The following is a 12,457-nucleotide window of genomic DNA, read 5'->3' on the forward strand; positions in this document are numbered from 1 at the left end:
CATACATGACTACCGGAAAAATCATAGCTTTGACTAGACGGACCTTTGTTGGCAAAGTAACATAACTGCTTTTTAATATGCTGTCTAGGTTGTCATAACTTTCCTTCCAAGGAGCAAGAATCTTTTAATTTCATGGCTGCAGTCACTATCTGCAGTGATTTTGGAGCCCAAAATCTGAAGTCTGTCTCTGTTTCCACTGCTTCCCCATCTATTTGCCATGAAGTGATGGGACCAGATGCCATGATCTTAGTTTTCTGAATGTTGAGTTTTAAGCCAACTTTGTCACTCTCATCTTTCACTTTCATCAAGAAGCTCTTTAGTTCTTCTTCACTTTCTGCTGTAAGTATGGTGTCATCTGCATATCTGAGGTAATTGGTACTTCTCCCCACACTCTTGACTACAGCTTAGCCTTCATCCAGCCCAGCATTTCTCATGATGTACTCTGCATATAAGTTAAATAAGCAGGGTGACAATATACAGCCTTGATGTACTCCTTTTCCAATTTGGAACCAGTCTGTTGTTCCATGTCTAGTTCTAACTGCTTCTTCTTCACCTACATACAGAAATCTCAAGAGGCAGGTCAGATGGTCTGGTATTCCCATCTCTTAAAGAATTTTCCACAGTTTGTAGTGATCCACACAGTCAAAGGCTTTGGCATAGTCAATAAAGCAGAAGTAGGTGTATTTCTGGAACTCTTTTGCTTTTTCGATGATCCAATGGATGTTGGCAATTTGATTTCTGGTTCCTCTGCCTTTTCTAAATCCAGCTTGAACATCTGGAAGTTCACAGTTCATGTACTGTTGAAGCCTGGCTTGGAGAATTTTGAGCATTACTTTGCTAACGTGTGAGATGAGTGCAATTGTGTCATAGTTTGAGCATTCTTTGGCATTGCCTTTCTTTGGGATTGGAATGAAGACTGATCTTTTCCAGTCCTGTGGCCACTGCTGAGTTTTCCAAGTTTGCTGACATATTGAGTGCAGCACTTTCACAGCATCATCTTTTAGGATTTGATATAGCTCAACTGGAATTCCATCACCTCCACTAGCTTTGTTTGTAGTGATGCTTCCTAAGGCCCACTTGACTTCACATTCCAGGATGTCTGGCTCTAGGTGAGTGATCACACCATCATGATTATCTGGGTTGTGAAGATCTTTTTTGTACAGTTCTTCTGTGTATTTTTGCCATCTCTTCTTAATATCTTCTGCTTCTGTTAGGTCCATACCATTTCTGTCCTTTATTGTGCTCATCTTTCCCTGAAATGTTCCCTTTATACCTCTAATTTTCTTGAAGAGATCTCTATTCTTTCCCATTCTGTTGTTTTCCTCTATTTCTTTGCATTAATCGCTGAGGAAGGCATTCTTATCTCTCCTTGCTATTCTTTGGCACTCTGCATTAAAATGGGTGTATCTTTCCTTTTCTCCTTTGCCTTTCACTTCTCTTCTTTTCATAGCTGTTTGTAAGGCCTCCTCAGACAACCGTTTTGCCTTTTGCCTTTCTTTTTCTTGGGGATGGTCTTGATCACTGCTTCCTGTACAATGTCATAAACCTCTGTCCATAGTTCTTCAGGCACTCTGTCTATCAGATCTAATCCCTTTAATCTATTTCTCATTTCCACTGTATAATCATAAGGGATTTGATTTAGGTCATACCTGAATGGTCTAGTGGTTTTCCCCACTTTCTTCAATTTAAGTCTGAATTTGGTAATAAGGAGTTCATGACCTGAGCCACAGTCAGCTCCCAGTCTTGTTTTTGCTGACTGCATAGAGCTTCTCCATCTTTGGCTGCAAAGAATATAATCAATCTGATTTCGGTGTTGACCATCTGGTGATGTCCATGTGTAGAGTCTTCTCTTGTGTTGTTGGAAGAGGGTGTTTCTGTCACCTCATATAGTTACCTTTTTTTGTATGTGTGGTTTGAGAAGACTTAATGTTTACCATTTTAGCAAGTTTTCAAGCATACAATATAATATTATTAACTATAGTCACTTTGTTGTATTACATTAGCTCTCCAGAGCTTATCTTGTGTAACTGAAACTTTGTAGCCCTTGACCAACATCTCCTCGTATCCCCTACTCCCAGCCCCATCCAGTTGTCCACTTCTTTCATCTTTTTTATTTGTTTGTTTCTGGCCACACTGCGTGGCATACAGGTTAATTCCTGACCAGGGATCGAACTCCCACCCCCTGCAGGTGAAGAGAGTCTTAAACACTGGACCGCCAGGGAAGTCCCATCTTCCCTCCTTTTCTATGAGTTTGATCATTTTTGATTCTACATATTAATAAGAGTATGCAATATTTGTCTTTCTGTGTCTGCCTTATTGTACTTAGTATTATGTCTTTCAGGTTCATCTGTGTTGTTATAAATGCCCGTATTTCCTTCTTATTCATGGCTGAATAATATTCCACTATATTTATATGCCACATTTTCTTTATTATTCATCCACGGACAAAGATTTAAGTTGTTTCCATATTTTGGTTATTGTGAATACTGCTGCAATGAACATAGGAGTACAGCTAACTCTTCAAGATAAGGATTCATCTCTCTTAGATATGCTTTCATAAGTGAAATTGCTGATCATATGGTAGTTCTATTTCAATTTTTTGAGGGCCCTCTATACTGTTTTCCATGTTGTTGCTGTTCAGTCGCTAAATCATGTCCAGTTCTTTGCAGGCCCATGGACTGCACTATGTCAGGGTTCCCTGTCATTCACTGTCTTCTGGAGTTTTCACAGATTTGTGTCTATTGAGTTGGTGATGCCATCTAACCATCTTATCCTCTGCTGCCCTCTTCTTTTGCCTTCAGTCTTTCCCAGCATCAGGGTCTTTTCCAGTGTTCCCACTGTTTTCCGTAGTGTCTATGCTAATTTACATTCCTACCAACAGTACACAGATGTTCCCTTTCCCTGCATCCTCACCAACATTTGTTATCTTTCGTCTTTATGATAATAACCATTAGCACACGTGTGAGGTAATCTCTCATTGTAGTTTTGATTTGCACTTACCTGATGATTAGTGAAGCTCAGCACATTTTCATGTATCCGTTGGCCATTTGTATATCTTCTTTTGAGAAATGTCTATTCAAATCCTTTGTTGTTCAGTCACTCTTTCACGTCTGACTCTTGAGACCCCAGAACTGCAGCACGCCAGGCTTCCCTGTCCTTCTCTATCTCTCAGAATTTGCGCAAACTCATGTCCTTTGAGTTGGTGATGCCATCCAACCATCTCATCCTCTGTCATCCCCGACTTCTCCTGCCTTCAGTCTTTATCAGCATCAGGGTTTTTTCAATGAGTTGGCTCTTTACATCAGGTGGCCAGAGTATCTGAGTTTCAGCTTCAGCATCAGTCCTTCCAATGAATATTCAGGGTTGATTTCTTTTAGGATTGACTGGTTTGATCTCCTTGCAGTCCAAGGGACTCTCAAGAGTCTTCTCCAGCACCATAGTTCAAAGGCATCAATTCTTTGGCCCTCAGCTTTTTTCTTGTCCAGCTCTCACACCCATACATGACTACTGGAAAAACCATAGCCTTGACTATACAGATCTTTACCCATTCAGATTCAGATCCTTTACCCATTTTTCAATAAGCTTATCTGCTTTTTTGTTATTGAGTTGCATGAATTCCTTGTATATTTTGGATATTAATTAACCACTTATCAGATATGTGATTTGCAAATATTTTCTCCTATCCTATAGTTACCTTTTCATTTTGTTGATTGTATCCCAGGAGAGTACTCCCAAATTGATAAGCTCTCCTCTATCTGACTTCATGTTCCACATCCCTTCATCCAACATCTGAGAATTCACTTCCTTCTGTTCTTCTGCTTATGCCAGCACGCTTTGGCTAGGTCCTACAACATATGGTTGCATTGCTCCCTTATTCAGACTAGCACTTCACCAAATATGTTATGTTGTGACTTAATCCTAGCTACTGATCTCTTGGCCAGGAGGGGAGGTTGGACCAAGGCTTCTGCACCATGCCCAAACAAGAGGAAAGTGTTAGCCCTTAACAGGGGGATGAGACCACAACAGTAAAGAAAAGTGAATCCTCCACTGTCAAGATGGATGTGAAAAGTAAAGGAAATGCAATATATGTGGAGAAAACCATATTTTCAAAAAGATACATGCACTCCAATGTTAATTGCAGCACGATTACAATGGCCAAGACGTGGAAGCAACCTAAATGTCCATCACAGGAGAGATGCATTTTAGATTCCACATATAAATGACAGCCATATTACTCAGCCATAAACAAGAATGAAATAATGCCATTTACAACCACATAAATGGACTTAGAGATTATCATCTTAAGTGGAGTAAGAAAGAGAAAGGCAAATATCATATGATATAACTTATATGTGGAATCGAATATATGACATAAATGAACATATCTATAAAACAGAAACAAACTCACAGACCTAGAGGACAGACTTGTCGTTGCCATGAGGCGAAGGGGGATGGATTAGGGATGTGGGATTAGCAGATGCGAACTATCAAATATGAAACAGACACACACAGTTCAGTTCAGTCGCTCAGTCGTGTCCGACTCCTTGCAACCCCTTGAACCACAGCACGCCAGGCCTCCCTGTCCATCACCAACTCCCGAGTTTACCCAAGCTCACGTCCATCGAGTTGGTGATGCCATCCAGCCATCTCATCCTCTATCGTCCCCTTCTCCTCCTGCCCCCAATCCCTCCCGGCATCAGAGTCTTTTCCAATGAGTCAACTCTTCGCATGAGGTGGCCAAAGTATTGGAGTTTCAGCTTCAACATCAGTCCCTCCAAAGAACACCCAGGGCTAATCTCCTTTAGGATGGACTAGTTGGATCTCCTTGCAGTCCAAGGGGCTCTTAAGAGTCTTCTCCAACACCACAGTTCAAAAGCATCAATTCTTCGGTGCTCAGCTTTCTTCACCACCCAACTCTCACATCCATACCTGACCACTGGAAAAAACATAGCCTTGACTAGACGGACTTTTGTTGGCAAAGTAATGTCTCTGCTTTTCAATATGCTGTCTAGGTTGGTCATAGCTTTTCTTCCAAGGAGTAAGCATCTTTTAATTTCATGGCTGCAATCAACATCTGCAGTGATTTTGGAGCCCAAAAAAATAAAGTCTGACACTGTTTCTACTGTTTCCCCATCTATTTCCCATGAAGTGATGGGACCAGATGTCATGATCTTAGTTTTTTGAATGTTGAGCTTTAAGCCAATTCACTCTCCTCTTTCATTTTCATCAAGAGGCTTTTTAGTTCCTCTTCACTTTCTGCCATAAGGGTGGTGTCATCTGCATATCTGAGGTTATTGATATTTCTCCTGGCAATATCCTACTATATAGCACAGGGAACTATATTTAATACCCCATGATAAACCATGGAGAAAAGAATATGAAATCCAATATATACATATAACTGTATCACTTTGCTGTACAGTCAAAATTAACACATTATAAATCAACTATACTTCAATGAAATTAATTTTTTTAAATAAAAGAAATGTGAAAACTAAATGCTATTTTTAGATCAAAAGCATAAAACAGAAAATACAAACCAATCTCAAAACAGAATCAATAAAGAATATTCACATTAAAGCTTATACAAAGAAATCTAAATGCATAATAGCAAATTCTGAGTCCAGCCTTGTACCAAAAATGTAATAAAAGATTTTAATGCATTCCACCTTAATTAAAGTCAAAATTATAGCCTATTTGGTGATACAGTACAGTGTACAAAAGAAAACAGGCATAAAAATAAAGCTTTGGTGGCTAATCTATGGTGTGCCTTCATGAATTTCAAGAGAGTGCTGAAGACTGGCAAGGAAGAAAAGTCCAGGCAGCAAGGTAAAAACAATTCAATGGAAATATTCTGAGAAAAACCACTGGGCTTTTTTTTCCCATTTAACACACAGAAGAAAAGAAATGTGACATGTCATTGATGAGCTGGGATAGGAATGTATTTCTATTTCCATTACTTATGCTACCGATGAGTTTCTAGACTTCCTGGGGTTTCTTTCCTTCCGGTTTTATCGATATATAGCACTGTATAAGTTTAAGGTGTACAACACAGTACAGTCAGAGATCATGATTATGACAATAAATTTAATGAACATCCATTGTTTCACATTCACATAAAATTAAACATTAAAAATTTCTCATCTCTTGTGATGAGAGCTCAGCACTTACTCCCTTAACAACTTGCATATATAACATGTGTGTGTGTGTGTGTGCTCAGTCGCTTCAGTCATGTCTGACTCTTGGCAACCCCATGGACTGTTGCCCACCGCGTTCCTCTATCCATGGGGATTCTCCAGGCAAGAATACTGCAGTTATTCGCCATGCCCTCCTCCAGGGGACCTTCCCAACCCAGGAAGTGAACCACAGTCTCCTGCACTGCAGGCGGATAACTTACTGTCTGAACCACCAGGGGAGGTGAAGGTGGTTAAAAAGTATACAACTCCAGTTATCAGATAAGTAAGTTCTGAGGATGTAATGTAGAGCCTCCTGACGGTCACCAACAATACAATGTTGTACATTTGAAAAGGGCTAAAAGAGTAACTCATAGTAAGATTCAAAATTGTAGCTATATGACATAATGGATATTAACCAAACTTACCATGGTAATCACTTAGTAATATAAACAAGCATCAAATCATTATGATGTACAGTATAAACTAGTAAAACCTTAAATGTTAAATGTTGATTATATTTCAAAGAAGGGGGACAAAACTACTATATATCATTTTATTTTTTATCTAAAAATTGGAAACCTTTTAGTATTTTATTCCACCAATGATGTTTGCTGTAAGAGACATGAGCAGATATGGATTTTACAGGTTATCTCCCTGATACAGTTGAAGTACGTGGCCATCACACTGGCTCACTTCAATATAAGATACCTTGAAGCCAAATGATTCATAGAATGTGCAACTTTTAAGCGTGTAGAATGTACAGTACAAGCTTAAGGAGAGTTTGATTATACACAGATGATCCATTGTAGCTGCAGCTACAACAGCATCATGTGTATGACAGCCGGTTTCCTTATTCTGCAACTCTAGTGAGACTATAAAAGTTAGATTATGCATCAGGATAACACCCATCATTAATACAACTAGAGGTGTGCCACCATGAAAGAGACAAGATGGTCCCCAACCAGATTAAAACTCATAGAACACAACTGTGTTCCAAGAGATGAAATGTCATATCACTATCATAAAACTGAAAACTTAAATCATCTCTTTGTGTGCATCTAGGCTCCGGGTTTTTGTTCAAGCAAGTTTGCAAGTCATGCAGCACAAGTAATTTGCTCCGTGACGCCTCTCACCCTGCAATTTTCTCTGCTACACAGAACCAAGATGAATTGGTTTGCAGGGGGATTCAATTACTAGGGACGCATTTCATTTTCAAATCTGAACGTTTTTGCAAAGATGGCTATTTTTAGAAAGCCTCCTGAGATTTCTTTTCAGAAGCACTCCTGATTTTATGGAAATTAAAAAAAAAGCAAAAGTCATAAAGATCAACATTTAGAAGAGATTAAAAAAATACATGAATGCTTTATTGTTTTAAAGACAAGAAATCTCATTTAAAACTTGCAAGTGCATGAACCTAGAGTCTGTCATACAGAGTGAAGTTGGAAGGAGAAAAACAAATATCGTTTATTACTGCATATATATGGAATCTAGAGAAAGGGTATAGATGAACCTATTTGCAGGGCAGCAATAGAGACGCAGACATGGGGAGTGGACTTGTGGACACAGTGGGGAAAGGAGAGGGTGGGACGAATGGAGACAGCGGCACTGACATGTAAGCATTACCAGGTGTAGAGTGGATGGCTGGTGGGAAGCTGCTGCATAGCACGGGGAGCTCGGCTTGGTCTCTGTGGTGACCTAGAGGGATGGGACGGGAGAGGGTTAGGGGGAGGCCCAAGAAAGAGGGGAACGATGTACACGTATCGCTGATTCATGCTGTTGTACCTTAGAAACTAGCACAACATTGTAAAGCAATTACTCCAATTAGAGTAAAACCAAGCAAGGATGCTTTTGTTAACTCTTCAGTTGTGGTTCCTCAAAAAAAAAAGGAAAACCATAATGTAGAAATATCTGTGAAAGATCTTGAAAACGTGCTTACCTTCTGACCCACAGTGTTGCTTCCAGGAATTTATTCTGAAAAGAAATCTCAGAAGAAATATAAAGACATGCACACAAATATGTTTGTTGCAGAATTTGCTTATAGCAAAATATTGGGAAACATCCAATTGTCCAGCATTAAGGATCAAATGCATAAAATATGGTACCTCTGAAAATGCCATATTGCATGCATGTGTGTTAAGTCACTTCAGTCTCTTTGAGACTCTATGGACTGTAGCTCACCAGGCTCCTCTGTCCATGGGATTCTCCAGGCAAGAATACTGGAGTGGGTTGCCATGCCCTCTTCCAGGGAATCTTCCTAACCCAGGGGTCTCTTACGTCTCCTGCATTAGCAGGGAGGTTCTTTACCACTAGCACCACCTGGGAAGTGTGGGAGAATATTTATGCACACAGAAAAGGTTTAATATTAAGCAGAAAATATTATAAGGCTGCTGCTGCTGCTGCTAAGTCGCTTCAGTCGTGTCCAACTCTGTGCGACCCCATAGATGGCAGCCCACCAGGCTCCTCTGTCCATGGGATTCTCCAGGCAAGAACACTGGAGTGGGTTGCCATTTCCTCCTCCAATGCATGAAAGTGAAAAGTCAAAGTGAAGTCACTCAGTCGTGTCCGACTCTTAGCGACCCCATGGACTGCAGCCTACCAGGCTCCTCCATCCATGGGATTTTCCAGGCAAGAGTACTGGAGTGGGGTGCCATTGCCTTCTCCAAGGCTAGTGGCATTTATAGAAGTAATGGTTCAGTAAGAAGAACATATGTGTATATAGTCCATGCATTGAAAAAAATAGCAGAAGCATATTTTAATAGTGATTATCTCCAGGTAGTAGAATAAAGTTGATATTTTTTTCACATGGCTTGAGCTTTTCTGTTTGTGCAATCAACAAACATTTGTTGTTTATCTTCTGTGTCCTGGGAACTGTGTTAGCTTCTGAGTGTATATGAGATGGTTTGAAAACGTCATCTTAATTTTTTCTTCAGCTTTATTGAGATATATCTGACTTTCAACTTTGTGTAAATTTAAGGTATCCAACATGATGATTTGATATGTGTATATATGGTGAAATTATTACCACAATATGGTGAGTTAGTACATCTTCATCTCACATAGTTCTTGTGTGTGTGTGTGTTTGGTGAGAACATTTAAGGTGTATCTTCCTAGCAATTTTCAAGTATACAGCTTCTAACTATAGTCACCATGCTGTACATTAAAAGCTCAGAACTCACTTATCTTTCATTAATTTTATTTTTTATTTATTTTGGCTGCACCCAGCCTTAGTTACAGCATGTGAGCTCTTTAGCTGCAGCGTCTGGGAGTCTAGCCCCCTGACCAGCAGTGGAACCCATGCGCCCTGCGTTGGGAGAGCAGAGTCTTAGCCACTGGGGAAGCCCAGAACTTACTCATCTTACAGTTGGAGGTTTGTCAGCTTTTACCAGCTTCACACATCTCCTTGCCCTTCCCCTGTAACCACCAAGTTAAGCAAGTCTCTTCCCCAGTGCACTCAGAATGGTCATCACCCAAACACTCCTCATGGGTGCTCCCACCCTGAACCCAGTTACTATGCCGTGAGACACCCTAGTCAGCCGAGACATGTGGAGGCGTTGGGCTCTACAGTCCCAGTGGAGCCCAGCTCTCAGTGAGCCTGGCTCCGGCCCCAGGCAGGTCAGGGAAGGAGCCAACCAGATGTGCTTCCTGCAGCCTTTGCTCTTTCTGCTCCAGCCTGGAGTCCTGCCTGCTGACACCAAGCCATCACGCGCAGAGAAGACTCATCCGCACAGTGCCCTTTCCAAATACCTCACCCACAGAATGTGTGAGCACGATAAAGTGATTGCTGCTAAATGCCACCCAGGAGCTTCGGCTCAGTTCTAAAGAATATGCCTGCCAACGCAGGAGACATGGGTTTGAGTCCCTGATCCGGGAAGATTCCACACGCTACTGAGCAACTGAGCTTGTACTCTGCAACTACGGAACCTGTGCTCTAGAGCCCGGAAGCCGCCACTACTGAAGCCCAGGTTCGGTAGAGTCCTCTCTCCATATCAAGAGAAGCCCCTGCAATGAGCATCTCATGCACCGCAACTCACTCTAGTATTCTTGCCAAAGACCCAGCCCAGCCAAAAATAAAGAAAGAAAGAAAATTAGTTTTCAAAATGCCACCAAGTTTGGGGTGCTTTTTTACACAGCACAGATAACCGGAACAGTGTGTCACAGTGACAAACACACTGGTAGACCAGGCAGACAGCAGAAAATTGCTCCAGCAAGCTGCCTGCCTTCTCTCCCAATGGGTCTTTGTCATTGCGTGGGTTTTCTCTAGTTGGGGCAGGTGGCGGCTCCTCTCTAGTTGCAGTGCTCCAACTGCTCATTGCAGAGCCTTCTCCTATTGAAGAGCACGGGCTCTAGGGTGCTCGGGCTTCAGTAGTTGTGACATGTGGGCTGTAGGTTTCTTTCCAGTGGGAGGCAGATGGCCCACTTGGAAGGGAAACGGGAGCTGATTCAACGAAGGAAATTGTTGGTGTCCAACTCTGCAACCCCATGGACTGTAGCACTCCAGGCTTCCCTGTCCTTCACTATCTCCCCGAGTTTGCTCAAACTCATGCCCATTGAGTCGGTGATGCCATCCAACCATCTCATCCTCTGCTGCCCTCTTCTCTTGCTCTCAATCTTTCCCAGCATCAGGGTTTTTTCCCTGAGTTGGCTCTTCCATCAGGTGGCCAAAGTATTGGAGCTTCAGCATCAGTCCTTCAAATGAACACCCAGGACTGATCTCCTTTAGGATGAACTGGTTGGATCTCCTCTCAGTCCAAGGGACTCTCAAGAGTCTTCTCCAGCACCACAGTTTGAAAGCATCAGTTCCTCGGCACTCAATGTTCTTTATGGTCCAGCTCTCACATCCGTACATGACTACTGGAAAAACCAGCAAAGGATAAGCCATAAAAGCATGGGCTGCTCTGGGGGGAACCAAGAGAGAAGAGAAGCCCTCTGAGACTTAGGAAAGCAGAAGCATCTCTCAGCCTCAGACCAGGAGAAGTGAGAGGAGGCAGGAATGTCAAGCTGTGAACAGCAGCCCTTCCTGTCCACGCTCCCCTCTGCTGGGGCCTCCTGATGTCCAAACCCAGTAGGAAGCCAGAGGGCAAGGAGCTAAGCTGATGTCATTTGGGAAATTGCTTCTGTGATGCCAGGAGGGTAGAGGGGCTGAGGGCAGTCCTGGGGGGAGAACTGGGGGGCCACGTCCCCTTGTCTCACAGAGGCAGGGCAGATCCTTGAGTTTAAGATTTTTCTGGAATAAGTCAAACACCAGCCAACAGGATCCCCCCTCCACAGCCGTGGGACACAAAGAACAAGCACTCAGGGTGGGCCCATGGGATCACCTTTCTCTAAACTTAGAAAGAAGGGCAAGCGTCCCTTCCTCCCTTTTAGGTTGGAAAGACTCCAAATTCATCAACCACTCTCTCTAAGGAAAATCCTCCTCTAGCTTCATGGAAAAAGTGACAGATTTTATTTCTTGTTCTCAAAAATCACTGCAGATGGTAACGGTAGCCATGAAGTTAAAAGACACTTGCTCCTTGGAAGAAAATCTATGACCAACCTAGACAGCATATTAAAAAGCAGAGACATCACTTTGCTGATAAAGGTCCACATAGTCAAAGCTATGGTTTTTCCAGTAGTCATGTATGGATGTGTGTGTTGTATCATAAAGAAAGCTGAGCACCAAAGAATTGATGCTTTTGAACTGTGGTGTTGGAGAAGATTCTTGAGAGTCCCTTGGACTGAAAGGAGATCAAATCAGTCAATCCCAAAGGAAATCAATCCTGAGTATTCTTTGGAAGAACTGTTGCTGAAGCTGAGGCTCCAATACTTTGGCCACCTGATACAAAGAGCCGATTCATTTGAAAAGACCCTGATGCTGAGAAAGATTACAGGCAGGAGGAGAAGGGGACGACAGAGGATGAGATGGTTGGATGGCATCATCGACTCAATGGATATGCGTTTGAACAAGCTCTAGGAGATGGTGAAGGACAAGGAAGCCTGGCGTGCTGCAGTCCGCAGGGTTGCAGAGTCGGACATGACTGAGCGCCTGAACAGCAACAAGCTTCACTCTTAGTCCTTTTGTGCACTCTATATGTCTGAGAAAACAGGGTCTTAACACCTTTCTACCAACCTTGCCTGGTACTCCCACATGAAAAGTGAAATGTGGAATCTCTTGAGAATCTAGGTTAAAACTAGACAAGACAGCTCCGTTATCACTTCCTGTCAGCCATGTAGAGGTGGCAATTTAATGTTTGACACAAAGGGTATTTAAATAAGAAAAAAAACAGCCATTCAATAACTAAGGA

This window comes from Bos taurus, chromosome 1 (assembly GCF_002263795.3).
Source record: "Bos taurus isolate L1 Dominette 01449 registration number 42190680 breed Hereford chromosome 1, ARS-UCD2.0, whole genome shotgun sequence".
NCBI lineage: Eukaryota > Metazoa > Chordata > Mammalia > Artiodactyla > Bovidae > Bos > Bos taurus.